At 42.4% G+C, this 16,568-nt stretch overlaps 1 long non-coding RNA gene across 1 annotated transcript in view; it reads right to left on the reverse strand.

Moving 5' to 3' along the window:
* Positions 1–3,899: 3,899 nt before the first annotated feature.
* Positions 3,900–16,568, reverse strand: part of LOC122803281 — a 61,471-nt gene continuing 48,802 nt past the window's right edge. The window contains exon 3 of the long non-coding RNA XR_006365091.1: positions 3,900–4,501. This is a non-coding gene — a long non-coding RNA (uncharacterized LOC122803281). The remainder of the gene's footprint in view (positions 4,502–16,568) is intronic.

The following is a 16,568-nucleotide window of genomic DNA, read 5'->3' on the forward strand; positions in this document are numbered from 1 at the left end:
TCACTGTTCAATCTCAGCCTTACTACAGTATACGTACCCAAGGAATGGTGTACAGCAACAGTGGTCCCACTCCACAAAGGTGGTGCCACGACGGACCCCGGAAACTATCGCCCTGTAAGCCTGACTAGCCTGGTCTGCAAAGATATGGAGCGTATCATTATGGAAATCATAAACAAAGACATTGGGAACCTCCAGACACTGGATCCTACCCAATTTGGCTTTGTTAAGGGCAGATCTTGCCTCTTGAACCTGGTAAACTTCTTTGAAACAGTTACCAAAGCCACAGATGAAGGGAAGGTAGTCCACATAGCCTACCTGGACCTCGCAAAAGTCTTCGACACAATACCCCACTTGGGCATCATAAATAAGCTCACCAGCTTAAATATCAATCCCTATGTCACAAGATGGGTTACAAACTGGCTCAGGGATAGAACCCATGTAGTCAGAATAGCCAGTGCCATGTCAGACTCTAAACCAGTTACAAGTGGTGTCCCACAAGACTCAGTCCTGGGACCTCTCTTGTTTGGTATATATTTCTCAGAGGTACAGGCTAACACGGGTGGACTATGGCTGACCAAGTTTGCAGATGACTGCAAACTGGGTGCCATAATCGACTCTCTGGCTGACACAAGCATCCTCCAAAAGGGTCTCACAGAAATGGATAACTGGTGCCAGAGGCATGGCCTAAAGCTAAATGCCAAAAAGTGCATAGTCATCCCCTTTGGGAAAAACAAAGTGCCCACAAATTACCACATAGGTGGTAATCCATTAAGTACGGAAGAAGTAATTAAGGACTTGGGGACCAAAGTAGATCGCAATCTCTCCTTTGACAATCACGTTGCCAAAGTGGTTAGAAAGACCTTCTATATAGCCCACCTTATCACGAAAGGGTTCACATCTAGATCAAGAGGGGTCATTGTGCCCCTCTACTCATCACTTATCAGGCCCATAATTGAATACAATGCCCCATTTGGGATGTACCTTACCCGACACCTGCAGCAACTGGAAAGACCCCAAAAGTACCTCACCAAGAGGATCAAGGGACTCAAATAGATGCCCTGTGCAGTTCAGCTAAAGAAACTCCAGCTCTACTCAGTTGCGTACCGCCTACTCAGAGGCAATCTGTGTCTGACGTATAAAGCCATGTCCAACCCAGAATTAATGGACATGCTTCACCTCAGATAATCCAAATCCCTTAGAGCTACATGCTCCAGGGACTTGAACCTCAGCACAGAAATAAATAGGACATGCTGGAGGGACAGATTCATATCCCAGAGGCTCCCCTCACTCTGGAACAAAATCCCAATCCATGTTAGGCAGAGCCCCTCACTGACCCTCTTCAAGAGAAATCTTGATGAGTGGATGGGAGATCGTAAGTTTACCACTGGTATCTCTTCTGTGTCCCCGTTTGGTTAGAGGTACAGTAAACTAACCTTAAAAGGGCTACCTTCTGTGACCTACTATACAGAGGCACAGTCAACTAATCTAAAAGGGTGGCGAAAGCCAAACACACTCTGGCTAAGCTTATAAATGCCCTAGGGCAAATAGCCTAGTATCAACCTATGAACCTATGAACAAATAATGCTTTAAAAGGAATGTCAGGCTTTGCACATTAACTATGATCACTCTGGGTAATACGTAACACAAGTATAACAGGAACAAGGATTTAACCAGCAACTTGTGTGCATATGTCCTGCATGTGTGTAATGGCCAAAGGGTTGGCCCAACATGGCATTGTAACAATACATCTATATGATAATGGATGATAATGCAAAGGAAGGTTAACATGTACCATGTATATGTACAAGATGTATACCAAACCTAGAAAGGGGGAAGGGAGTTGGACATGCCTACACCAAGGAAGACATGGCAGCAATGTGAAGTAGGCAAACAAGAAAGCAGGACAACACTATCGAAGGGGACACATTGGAAATACATGTGTACATCCCATATGGTGGTGTCAAAGTCCACCCAAGCTACATTGAAGCAAATGTCAAATGTCACATGGAGAGACTGCATTGCTAATAGCAGTAAACATGACATTGTACAAATTTATTTATTTATTTTTTATTTTGAGTTTGTTTACCGGGATAGCCCACTGGGCCCAGAACAGCCCATTTTCAATGGAGTCCTGGGGAGAAAAGCTCCATGAGAAATTATACAAATATGAAAAATGCATAACAAATGAGTAACACAATAGTAGAATACATACATTCTGTAGATGTAAGACATTATACAAATGTAGGATCTTATGCAATTTAGAAAAACTCACACACACATACACACACACACACACACACACACACACACACACACACACACACACACACACACACACACACACACACAGACGTATAACGTGCAATCATCAAACAGCAAGAGGAACAGGTACACAAACTAAGAATCAGTATCACATGCACATATATACTGTCATGTCAACATACTACAAAAGGTGCCCAAAACATCTGTGGTGTTGTATATATCACTGAACATGGGCATAACTGTGTTAAATGAATGTAAACAGTCCCAAGGTGCAGTGGGTTTTCTGTATTGATCAGAAATGTGCAGAGATATGTATGTAAATCAGTGCATATGTACACCAATTGACAAAATATGGACATGTATGTAAACAAACTATGCATGTTGTAATATAAGAGAAGGACAAAGAAGGCATTCTAGAATGCTTCTGTATAAAGCAGCAACTCCAAGGTGTATACACAAACAGTATAGTGGTGGTCTATGCATTAAGTAAAATTATACAATGACCCTCCATTAATATTCCAAAACGTGCACACTGATTGGTCAGCATGCACGTTGTAAATCAGAGTTATAGTAATGGAAAAAGGTCCGGTCACCCGAACTTTTTCCATTAGTATAACTCTTTTTTTACAGTAATAGAGAACGCAAGATCTCCGTTGCTTTTTACATACTGTCTCACTATGTTAAACAAGTTTAACATAGCAAGACAGCTTTAAAAAAGTAAAGGAGATCTTCCTATCTCTGTTGCTTTTTTTTAAAGGTGTCTCGTTATGTTAAATGGGTTTAATATAGCGAGACGGCTTTAAAAAAGCAACGGAGATTCTCCATTGCTTTTTTTAAAGCTGTCTTGCTATGTTAAACTCCAGTTTCTAAAAAGCAATGGAGATCTTGCTTTCTCCATTGCTTCCACCCACAGCTCTGATGTACTGTGTAAGCATATGCATGCGCAGTTCATCAGAACTGCCGCAGAATACCAGACAGCTGCGGAAGGGCAGCAAGAGGCATTATGCAATGCCATTATTTAAGAAAAGTAAGTAATTTTTCTTAAATAATGTCATTGTATAATAGCAATAACCCACTTCTGGGTGTGGGTAATGCTGGATTTACCCACAGTTGTCTTTGTTTGGCCACTCGGTCTTTGCCCTCATGACCAAACCACACCAACCGTGGGTAAATCCAGCATTACCCACACCCAGGCATGGGTTATTGCTATAGAGAACTGCCCATACATAGCAGCCACAGTTATATGATATAACATGGCACCATCATGGCCAGTACATGCCAGACACAAAGCCAGTATGCCAGTGTGATAGAGTCATAGAATGCACATTGGCAAGGACATGTCCTGTTACTGAACAGACATGACGCAGCAAACCACAAAACATACCCATCTGACTATGTTATATGTGAACTTTGGGAAAATGCTGTTTGCAAGTTGCTGTCAATCCCACACATGCATACGGTAGAACTCTTGTGTTAATAACAGCATGTTAACTGCAAAATTCATAAGTACAACATACATGGCCACAATGTACTGGGCATAACAACAGTATGCTGTACTGCACGAATAGGAGTACACACATACACACAGAAGGGCACACCTGCCCATATGGAGCAATGTATACATCAACTACAGCATTTTATGAACATCAACATGAGTACTGCATGTTTAATGTAGTAATGTGTGTCATGCTCCAGGTGAAACATAATGTAAAATGTCACATGACATCTGCATTGTTCAGTCAGACATGTATCACATATGCATGGCAGCAATATGTTATGCATGCACAAATGTGCCTATACAGTACAATTGGTTATATGGCAAACACCATGGTGGCAGCAGTACACAAGTAGATCACACAGACAATACTTATAGTCCTAAGGGCCAACCCTTACAGGGCTGAATATTACAAATGATCTTGTGGACTATTTCCCTGAATGAGTCATGCATGGCCCTGGCCATGTCTTGGAAAAAATTAACCTATTAGGTCCCTTATCTAAGTCTGAAAGACATCAGTCATAACCTCCCTGATCTAGTCCCGAAAATCATCTGACTGTGGTGGTGGTGGTGGTTGACTTCTCCTTCGAGGCACAGCAGAGATGACGGCACTTTCAGGTCCAGATCCATCATCATCATCAGTCCCATCATGATCATCATCCTCGGTATCTGAGTAATTGGCCAGTGGTCTCACATGTGCTAATCTTCAGCGACTGATAGGAGAGCAGCCATGGGTCCCACACTCTGTCAAGGTGAAAACATAACAGTTAATAAAGTACATAATACACATTACAGCAACTATGTGAGTACATAATATACCCACTGGGACACAATCCACAGGTGGAAAACATTCAGTATGATACATTACACTAAGGTATGCCCAAAGACAAACCTACCGCTATAGGTACTATAAGGCATGAATCCAAACCATAACAATGAAGACCACATGACAATCAGTCCACATAATCCTGTACATGACATGGCAGTCATTAAAGCTAAGCTGATGTGCATATAAAGACTGTGACAAACATTAATTACTATGCCATCATCATGATCCCTGCATATGAGACACGAGGTATATCACAATACTTTGCAGTGGTCATTAAATCCTACTTCTCAGATGATGTGGCCTATAAGGAGTATGCATAAAGTGTATAATACAAACAAGTGAGGTTAATAGGTGGACAGTCATGTACACGACACATTCCCAATGTCCTAGTATCAATACAGGCCCATGTCTGGTCTATTAAATCTATCACAGAATGTCAACAGATTATAATGCTGAGACAGCAGGCACCCATTCAGTATGAGAAAAGGCAGGCTATGCACAAAATAACAGTCATTGAGCACCACAGTCAGTCCTACAAGTGTGCCACCATATCCTGTACAAATAGCACTAACAACATAATTAACTTGGATATGAAACAACCAGCCAAAAGCACTGTTACAGTTGCACAGGGCTGTCTGTCATCTAAGTTGTGACATACAATCAAAAACATTACTCATAGCAAACATGCCCTGCTCCCGACTGAAATGTAAAATGCTAAATTAAATATATACTGGTAAGCATATGAAAATTATGACTATTGCAGTTACCTTGCAGATGCATGTTGGATAGTCTTGCATTAATATTAGCATGCATGAACCTGCAAACAAAACCACATTCCCACAGAACTATCGGAGGAGGAACACTGACTAAAATTCTGATCTGTGATATATAACAATAAGTAGACTGTTTTTTTTTTTGCTTATTTTACTAGTTATTGGTTATTCTAGATATTTATAGCACTTTTATTGTCTACTGCATGCTTTATTACTGTATTTTATAGCTATTGGATCACTGCCTGTAGTGTTTTCTGCCTGAAAAGTTTCCGTATTTAAGATTGTGTTTCTGGGCCTAGTTGTTTGTTAGAGGCTGTGTTCTCAGCTTATTTTCCAGGCCATCTTAGCTAGCAAAAAATATCCCCCGCTACAGTGAGAGTGTAGTGTTTGTGGTCATTGCTGGTTGGGGTTGCCAGGTCTACGGCTTGGAGAAAGCACCTCATTAGTTCTTTTGAGCTTTTTTTTTAAAGTTGTTTCAGGTTTCAACTTTCTGGTACTTAAGAAGTTAACTTGAGTGTTTTCTGCCATTCCGCACGGAGCACTGACTAAAACTCTGATCTGTGATATATAACAATAAGTAGACTTTTTTTGCTTATTTGTACTAGTTATTGATTATTCTAGATATTTATAGCACTTTTATTGTCTACTGCATACTTTATTACTGTATTTTATAGCTACTGGCTCACTGCCTGTAGTGTTTTCAGCCTGAAGTGGTAAGCTCCCCACCCTCCTCCCTATTGGCATCTTGTCTTTATACCTGCTGGCCTTGCAGTTGCCCTCCCCTACTCTAAGTTTGATCTTGGACACTCCTCCCAGTCTAGTGTCATTAGCTCATTCTACCTAATACAGAGAGAACATCTGAGAAGGCCAACCCACTTAGTTTCTTTCCTTCTTTTCCTCCTTTCTCCCTTTCTTAAAAAAAAAATGCCTGCATCTCTTTGTGTGCTGACTGTGCTTCTCAAACATTTTGGAAATATAGACTATATTTTAGTGCATTTATTAAAAGTGTATTTGCCTTAATATTGCTACAACTCAAATGCTCTAGGTTGCACTGCATCTGAATTGCTTTAGTGTTGTTTTAGTTGCTTTTCTGTATATATAGACCTTTCTGTATATGTAGACTAGCTACTTATTCTACTGTATTACTGCCTCTTAAATAGTTTTTCAGTTGTGCACTTGCCTTGCTTCATATAAAAAGTTTGAAATTGCTAATTTTGTAGAGTTTTAATTGCATTTACTGTTTAGGGCTACACACTCAAATGTGTTAGCCTTTTCTGTGTTTATTTACTTATTGCATTGTTTAGCCTGTTTTAACCAAAAAAAAAATACTATCTTGCTTGCTCGTTTCCTCCCTTTCCTAGCGAGTATAGTCCAGATCCCAGGCTTTGCTGGTTTCAGGACTTTATTTTCTGTGTTCAGAGCTATCCAGGCCTTGCTGTGGTAGAGGGAAGTCATTCTGCTTCCCAGTGGGAGTGGTGAGCATTGTACTACCTATCTAACACTAGAGGAGTGGTTTCCAGCTCTGAAATTGTAATTTTATTAGCAATTTTGGGCTGATTTCTATCCCTTTCAACTTTCTGGCTTAAAAATACGTGTTTGCACATTTTTTACATCGTGCAGCACCGCAGGCCTATGGTTAAACTATTCCAGGTGCCAGAAAGTCTGCTCTTCAAATTTTCCCTTAGAACTAGCTAGTTTCTCAGTAGTAGCATTAAAGTCTTAACCCCTGTGACTAGCACTTGCTCTAGAACCTGCTGGAAAGCACTAGGAATCCTTAAACTGATACAAGCACTCAACTCTCCTTGTTAATAAGGAGAAATTAATCGTAGGCACTAAACAGCCTATAACTGCAAAGTAACTTGCAAAGGTAAGGGAAAACAGCTCTTGTACTTTACAAAAAAAGCACCTAAACAGGCATGTCCAAGGGTCAGCTTCCGGTGATTTCTCCTGTCCACCTGGTGAATCTGGGCATACTGGGGCAATGCAACAACTGCCTCATGTATACAGACAACTCCCTCCTCCTACCACCCAACACTACAACCTGCGAGAGATGCACTTACATAGCCAAACTGTAACCAAAGCTCTCTGCAGCCAAGATTTTGCTAGACAGTCAAGAGGAGAAGGTTAACACCTGCACTACACCTCAAGCAACACATAGCCCTTCAAAACCCACACCATCAACACCCACACATAGCAACACTAAACCCACATATGTGGAGGCCCTTAACATTAACCTGCCCAGGCAACAAGGACTTCTGAAGCTGAAACGCAAACACCAGTCACAACCAAAGTGACACATAGCTCAGAACACCAGTCTGCCACCCAACAACAGCCCCTAAGTCAAGAAAACATACCCAACACTTTATTCATAGATGACTCTATTGTCAGACACACTGATGTCCCACTCACCAGGCTGAATAAGGAGAAAATTACAGTCAGCTGCCTGTCAGGTGACAGGATCTGCCACATAATGCATGCACTCAAGTCACTGCACAACAAGTACAAATATGACTCTGTCATTGTCCATGTTGGAGTGAATTACTTGAGATGTACCTCCCTGGACTACTTGAAAAGAGACATGGAAGAGCTCTCGGATCATGTGGCCCAGGCAGGTATGACCCTAGCCCTGAGTAGCATCCTGCCTTCGCCCAGAATGATACCACAGTATAAGGACAAAATGATTGACTTCAACAACTGGCTAAGCTTCTGGTGTCATTCAAAGGGAATCCAGTATCTCTCTGCCTGGGACGAAATGATCAACAAACCACGATGCTTTGCCAGAGATGGTCTGCACCTGTCACCCCTGGGATTCAGGTTACTGGCTAAAGTTCTTGCCACCCCTATAGTGCCTTTTTTAGGCACAGTTCAAAGGACAAAACCAACACCATAACAGATACAAGCATACAAAATCTGAAGGTAATGCTACTCAATGCTAGAAGTCTAACTTCAAAATACACTCTCTCGAGGCACTCCTACAAATGGAGAACATCGATATCTGTGCAGTAACTGAGACCTGGTTTAAAGATCCAAAGAGCACCCCTGCAATACCAGGCTACAACAGTTACCAAACTTTTCGTCTACCAAACCAAGACTGAAACACTAAAGGTGGAGGAGTGTCCATACTCACCAAGGATATTCACACCCCCAGGCTAGTTGCCCAACACAATGCATCTGAAATTCTCCAGGTGCAATTAACACTAGGTAAGACTGCAATCCAAATTGTAGCGAGCTACAGATCTCCCACCATGCCCCAAGATTCTCACTACACCTTTCTAAATATACTGGAAAATATTAAGATACTACCAAATGCCCTAATACTGGGTGATTTCAACTACCCTGCCATTAACTGGGAAAACTACATGGGTACCATCACCTTTTCCCAACGGTTCTTGGAATTCATAAATTCCAATTCCCTGGATCAACTAATCCATTGTCCCACCAGGGAATCCAATACCCTAGGCCTGGTCATTACCAACATGGGAGATAGATGCTCCACACCAGTGGTCACCCCCTCATTGCTCAGGTCTGACCATAAGCTAATCACAATTGACATCCACATCCCACCCCCACCCCCCAGTAGGGAATCCTCCATAAAAAACTTCTCCATAGCCAACTTCATGCTACTCAAGTCAGAAGTGACAAACTTCATGACACCCATGCAGACAGGAGCTGAAAGTTTGACTGCTGAATCCTACACTAAGGCACTGTATGAGCACATCCACTCATGCATGAATCGTGTCATCCCAAATAGAACCAAGACGCTCTTCTCCAAAAAAAGAAAGTCAATCTGGTGGTCCCCTGCCATAAACAAACTATACAACAGAAGGAAGAAAAGAGGAAAATCTGTGGATGCAAAAAACTCCCTTACCAGCCTCGGTAAGAAGCTGAGATCCTTCATAAAATCCTCCAAAGCTAGTTATGAAAATAAAATTGCTAAATATTCCAAAGACAACCACAAGGCATTCTATAGTTATGTCAAGAATCTAAATGGCAATGCTCAGATCTGCTCTGAGCTACAACAGAATGGCATTAAATATACTGATCCCAAGGATATTGCCAATATCCTGGCAGATCGATTTACTGCCAACGTCACCCACTCTCACCCCCTAAAGGGCCCATCTCAATACCAAAAGATTGCCAAATTCCAGTAATCATGGCCACACAGGTAGAAACCGCACTCTCCAAAGCTAAGAATACAGCACCCATGGGACCAGATGACATCCCGGGCTGTGTACTACATGAACTACAAAATGAACTGGCACCTCACCTAAGTGTCATGTTTAATCACAACCTCACCTCAGGCTTTGTGCCAACTGAGTGGCGCACAGCTGCAGTTATCCCACTCCACAAGGGGGATCCACCTTGGATCCTGGGAACTACCATCCCATCAGTCTGATAAGCCTGATCTGCAAGGGCATGGAACGCATTAACATGGAACTTATAAACAAACACATTGGCAACCTTCAAACACTGGACCCCACCCAGTTTGGGTTAGTGAAGGGCCGATCTTGTCTCCTGAACCTGACTGACTTCTTTGAATCAGTCTCCAGAGCTGTGGACGAGGGTAAGGTGATCCACACAGCCTATCTGGACCTCGTCAAGGCCTTCAACACCATCCCCCACTCTGGAATCATAGATAAATTTACTAAGCTGGGCATAAATCCCTATGTCACTCGATGGGTTGCCAACTGGCTTACTGACAGAACCCAGACTGTAAATGTAGCTGACTCCAAATCCAGCTCCAGACAGGTGACAAGTGGAGTACCTCAGGGTTCAGTCCTGGGACCGCTCTTCTTTGGCATCTACTTCTCTGAAGTACAGGCCAACACTAAGGGACTCTGACTAACAAAGTTTGCAGATGACTGCAACCTGGGAGCCATTATTGAATCCCCAAATGATGTGGATATTCTACAAAAGGGCCTTACAGAAACAGATGCTTGGTACCAGAGCCATGGGCTCAAGCTTAATGCCAAGAAATGTATAGTTATCCCCTTTGAGAAAAAACATGTATCCATGAATTACCACATAGATGGCAGTACACTAAACACCGAAAGTGTGATGAGAGCCTTAGGGACACAGGTGGACAATGGTCTCACCTGCGATAACCACATCACCACAACAGTCAGGAAATCCTTCTATGTGGCACACCTCATGTCTAAGGGCTTTTCATCCAGAAAAAAGGAGGTCATTGTCCCACTGTACTCATCCCTCATTAGACCCATTATAGACTACAATGCCCCGTTTGGTATGTACCCCACAAGACATCTGCAACAGCTGGAAAGGCCGCAGAAATACCTCACTAAAAGAATCACAGGCCTAAAGCAGATGCCCTATGCTGACCATCTAATAAAACTCCAGCTATACTCTGTGGCATATCGTCTACTCAGAGTGATCTCTGCTTAACATACAAGGCCATGTCAAACCCTGAGCTGTTGGACATGCTCCACTTAAAGAAATCCCAATCCCTCAGAGCCACACGCTCCGGGGATCTAAACCTTGTCATCACAATGAACAAAACATGCTGGAGGGATAGGTTCCTGACCCTGAGACTCCCCATACTCTGGATTAGACTGCTCATACATGTCAAGCAGAGCATCTCCTTGGCCCTCTTCAAAAGGAACCTTGAAGATTGGATGGGAGATAGGAAATTCACCTCAGGGACCACGTCAATCGCCCTGCTAGACAGGGGTCCAGGGAAGTAAATATTGTGGGAAGAAATATCCAGGGGATTGTTATGGCTAGGCTTGTATAGGCCCTAGGGCTGATAGCCTAGTACCAACCAATGAACCTATGAACCTATACACTGTTATGATCTATTCTAGGTAAAATAACATGGAAATGTCTAACACATACCTCTCTTCCCCTCCACTGCTTCAGCCTGTTCATCCACTTGGTGCACAATGTCCATTTCCTGGCAAGATCCTTGTCACCATACCTCCCAACCGTACCAAATTACCTGGTAAAATACACGTTTTGGGGTCCAAATAATGGGGTGCCACGATTCCCAAGTGGCACCCCTTAAATTCCGAGTTTCCCAGCATTTGTCCTTTAATTTCCGAGTTTTCCAGCACTTGGATTTTAAATTTCCTGGCTTTTTGAACTGACGTCATCATGTACGCGATGACGTCAGCTCTGTGAAACAGCCTGCGAAATTGAACTGAAGCTAACGCATGCATGCATTTCTGGATGAAATGCTTCTTAAATCGTTAGCGGGAACACAGCAGCCATTTGAAACAGGAACAGAACAGCAACCGTTTTAAACTGCAAGCAAGGCATGTGGAAATGCTGGGAAACTGCGAGCAAGCCTGGATGACTGCAATGGGAGTAACAGCCATTGGATCCATGCTGCATGGATTAGAACTGCCGCCGACTGGATATCTCTATGCTGTCTGCTGTACAGAGAAAGAGCTGCTGCCAACTGAAAAGGTAGGAAGTGGTGTGCATGTATGTGTGTGTGTGTGTGTGTGTGTGTGTGTGTGTGTGTGTGTGTGTGTGTGTGTGTGTGTGTGTGTGTGTGTGTGTGTGTGTGTGTCTGAGAGAGAAAGAGGGAGTAAAATGGAAGTTATATTATAATAGTAATTATAAACTCGATCCATAATCAGTAGCAACACTGAATGAATGACTAATGCAGTGTATCACAGAGAATTCTAAACACTTTTCAGATTAGAAGAAAAGGGGATTTTGCCATCCACATTTCTTAAAAAAATAAACATGATATGCAATGCAAGGTTGGATAATCCCTCTCCTTGCTTGACGGCATGTATGTGTGTGCAGACCTCTGTTCTTCTGGTCACTAGCTGTTCCACTGTTAAACTATTAGCTGACTGTGGGAAGGGAAGCACAGAGATGAAGTTTAAAGGTGTTATGTAATTCGATGTGGCAAACTATGATGAACTGGGAAAGAAGAGAACAGCTGGTATGATGCAGAAGTAAAGTGAGTCATTATGACTAAACTGTAAAATGTTTTGCAATTTATTAGCTTTACTCACAGAACTACTGTTTACTATTTCAACTAAAATACTTGGAGCTGCCAGAGTTTGCAAAAAAGAAAACATGACAATTTATGAAAAACTGATATTTACATTACAATATTGTACAATTTACAATATGAACTGGCACCTCACCTAAGTGTCATGTTTAATCATAGCCACACCTCAGGTTTCATGCCCACTGAGTGGCGCAGAGCTACAGTTATCCCAATCCACAAGGGGGATCCATCTTGGATCCCGGAAACTACCGTCCTATCAGTCTGACAAGCCTTATCTGCAAGGCCATGGAGCGTATTATCATGGAACTTATAAATAAAGACATTGGCAACCTTCAAACACTGGACCCCACCCAGTTTGGGTTTGTGAAGGGCCGATCTTGTCTCCTGAACCTGATTGACTTCTTTGAATCAGTCTCCAGAGCCATGGACAAGGGTAAGGTGGTCCACACAGCCTATCTAGACCTTGCCAAGGCCTTTGACACCATCCCCCACTCTGGAATCATAGATAAACTTACTAAGTTGGGCATTAATCCCTATGTCACCCAATGGGTTGCTAAATGGCTTACTGATAGAACCCACACTGTAAAAGTAGCCGACTCCAAATCCAGCTCCAGACAAGTGACAAGTGGAGTACCTCAGGGTTCAGTCCTGGGGCCGCTCTTGTTTGGCATCTACTTCAATGAAGTACAGGTCAACACTAAGGGACTCTGGCTAACAAAGTTTACAGATGACTGCAAACTGGGAGCCATTATTGAATCCCCAAATGATGTGGATACTCTACAAAGGGCCTTACAGAAACAGATGCTTGGTGCCAGAGCCATGGGCTCAAGCTCAATGCCAAGAAATGTATTGTTATCCCTTTGGGAAAAAACATGTATCCATGAATTACCATATAGGTGGCAGTACACTAAACACAGAAAGTGTGATAAGAGACTTAGGGACACAGGTGGACAGTGGTCTCACCTTCAATAACCACATCGCCACAACAGTCAGGAAATCCTTCTATGTGGCACACCTCATCACAAAGGGCTTTTCATCCAGAAAAAAGGAGGTCATTGTCCCACTGTACTCATCCCTCATTAGACCCATTATAGAATACAGCGCCCCATTTGGTATGTACCTCTCAAGACATCTGAAACAACTGGAAAGGCCTCAGAAATACCTCACTAAAAGAATCACAGGCCTAAAGCAGATGCCCTATGCTGACTGCCTTAAAAAACTCCAGCTATACTCTGTCGCATATTGTCTACTCAGAGGCGATCTCTGCTTAACATACAAGGCCATGTCAAACCCAGAGCTGTTGGACATGCTACACCTAAAGAAATCCCAATCCCTCAGAGCTACATGCTCCAGGGATCTAAACCTTGTCATCACAATAAACAAAATATGCTGGAGGGATAGGTTCCTGACCCAGAGACTCCCCAGACTCTGGAATAGATTGCCCATACATGTCAAGCAGAGTGCCTCTTTGGACCTCTTCAAGAGGAACCTTGACGATTGGATGGGAGAAAGGAAATTCACCCCAGGGATCACGTCAGTCGCCCTGCTAGACAGGGGTCCAGGAAAGTAAATAATGTGGGAAGAAATAGCCATTGAATTGTTATGGCTAGGCTTGTATAGGCCCTAGGGCTGATAGCCTAGTACCAACCTATGAACCTATGAACCTATGAACAGTGGTTCTCTGATTTGTACAGTGTAACTCAGATTAATTTATGCTGTAGAACAAATAAATATATTGCACAAGTGTCAACAGTGGGTTTTCTTTTCCAAGTCTGCATCACTGATAACTGTTTAGCTAATTATTACAACCTGTATAGTTATCCAGTTGACAGGTAAGTTAGCACTGGAAATATAATTAGGATCAAGAAATGGCGCCAATCCCAAAAATCACATTCTAAAGCTGGTATCCCAAATCTGTAACTCACTGACCAAACAGGGAGTTCTTAAGATACAGGGGGTTTCCGAATATTTGATTAAAGCTTTGTATATTATAGAACCTTGCTACAACTTTAAATTTCAAGTAAACTTGCAATGTGTTCAGTGCCTAATTTCTTTCACTCTCTCCACTGTTGGCCTATAGCTTTATATAGATGGTAAGAATAGAAATCAATAATTGCAAAAATTGCAAGTTACACAATTACTATTCAAATTTGACCTTTACATTATTAGACTACTATCCTAGCAAGGGCAATGTAGTCACTTGCATTTTTCTCAAAGTTTCTGTAAATGCAAATTACAATTTCCTTCATAGATTCATAGGTGTTTACTAGGCTAACAACCACAAGGGCCTTTTTAAGCCTAGCCATGCATCCCAAATCTCTGACAAGTTCTGATACCCTTGATAAGTCTAAGCAGGGTTTTGGAGATGAACCATTTACAGGTTACCTGTGTCCATTAGAGACATAGGTGCCAAACCAGGAATTAATTTCTGGTCTCCTGTACAATTGCACAAGTTGCACTTGAATTGTGTTAGGGAGGATGTTTTTTGTGTGTGCAAGGGACCTTTGATTTTAATTTTGAAAACAGCCCAAAGGTAATCTTTATCCACCATTGGCCAGATGCATTTTTTTGGATGTGGCATGGGTTTCAATGCTGTTTCCATGAATGCGAGTTTCAAGGGCAGAGAATGTTTTAATGCTAAGTCTGTTTTCATTGTGATTTGTTAGGAGACAGTATTGCTTTGTTTAGCAGATGTCTTAGTATTTGTGCATTATGCTATAAATGTAAAAATAAAATCAAAATCATTATAGAAGTAAAGCAATATGCACATTAGTGTTTATGGTAAATGGGGCAAAATAACCAGGTAATGGGACATTGAAATGGCTGCAGGGGGACTCTGGTGCCATATTTTGGTTGTCTGTTCAGTTTTGTTTAAAAGTTGGTATCCCACAATTCCATTGGCATGGGTGAGGTTACATAATTATGCATGCAAATTTTATGTTAATCAGTGTACAGATTTGTACCTATTTTTCATGGGCCTTGTCCAGATTTTTGATGTTTCCAGGTTGAGAGATATGCTTGTCACCTGCAAAGGGTACAAAGCATATATGAATGGTACTGACTATGTGTAAAAATAACAGTGAAATATATCTTCTCTAGCCTTGACATGAAATATCATTACAGATTCTGTCTAGTTATTTATTGCAGTGTCACACTCAATACTTTACATAGTATAAGAGTAATGAACAGAAACTATAGAGATAACTATCCCAGTGGAGTACAGCCTCCCAGACATCTCCAATGCGCAGGTGAAAGCTGCTCTCTCTAAAGCTAAAAACACAGCATCAATGGGACCGGATGGTGTCCCCGGCTGTGTGCTACACAAACTCAATGAGGAACTAAACCCGCACATAAGGCAGCTGTTTAATCTTAGCCTTACCACAGGATACGTGCCCAAGGACTGGCGTACGGCAACTGTGGTCCCACTCCACAAAGGCGGTGCCTCTACGGACCCTGGTAATTACCGCCCCATAAGCTTAACAAGCCTGGTCTGCAAAGCTATGGAGAGGATCATAATGGAACTCATAAACAAAGACATAGGGGACTTGCAGACATTGGACCCGACCCAGTTTGGCTTTGTCAAGGGCAGATCATGCCTTTTGAACTTGGTCGACTTCTTCAAAACAGTCACCAAGGCCATTGATGAGGGAAAGGCAGTCCATACAGCCTACCTTGACCTTGCTAAAGCTTTCGACACAATACCCCACTCGGGTATTATAGAGAAACTTACCAGCTTAAATGTAAACCCATATGTCACAAGATGGGTTGCAAACTGGCTAAAGGACAGAGCCCACAGGGTTAGAGTAGCTGGTGCCATGTCAGACTCCAAGCCAGTCACAAGTGGTGTCCCACAAGGCTCAGTCCTTGGCCCCCTGTTGTTCGGCATCTACTTCTCAGAAGTACAGGCTAACATAGGAGGACTATGGCTGACAAAGTTTGCAGATGACTGCAAACTGGGAGCCATAGTGGAAAGTACATCGGACACAGATATCCTTCAGAGGGGTCTCACGGAAACTGATAGCTGGTGCCAGAGCCATGGCCTGAAGTTAAATGCCAAAAAATGTATAGTCATACCCTTCGGGAAAAACAAGGTAACCCCAAGCTACCATATAGGTGGCAATCCACTAAGCACAGAAGAGGTTATCCGGGACCTGGGGACCCAGGTTGACAGTGGCCTTTCTTTTGACACTCACATTGCTAAAGTGGTTAGAAAAACCTTCT

This window comes from Protopterus annectens, chromosome 5.part1, assembly GCF_019279795.1.
Source record: "Protopterus annectens isolate FY-2018-M chromosome 5.part1, PAN1.0, whole genome shotgun sequence".
Lineage (NCBI taxonomy): Eukaryota > Metazoa > Chordata > Ceratodontiformes > Protopteridae > Protopterus > Protopterus annectens.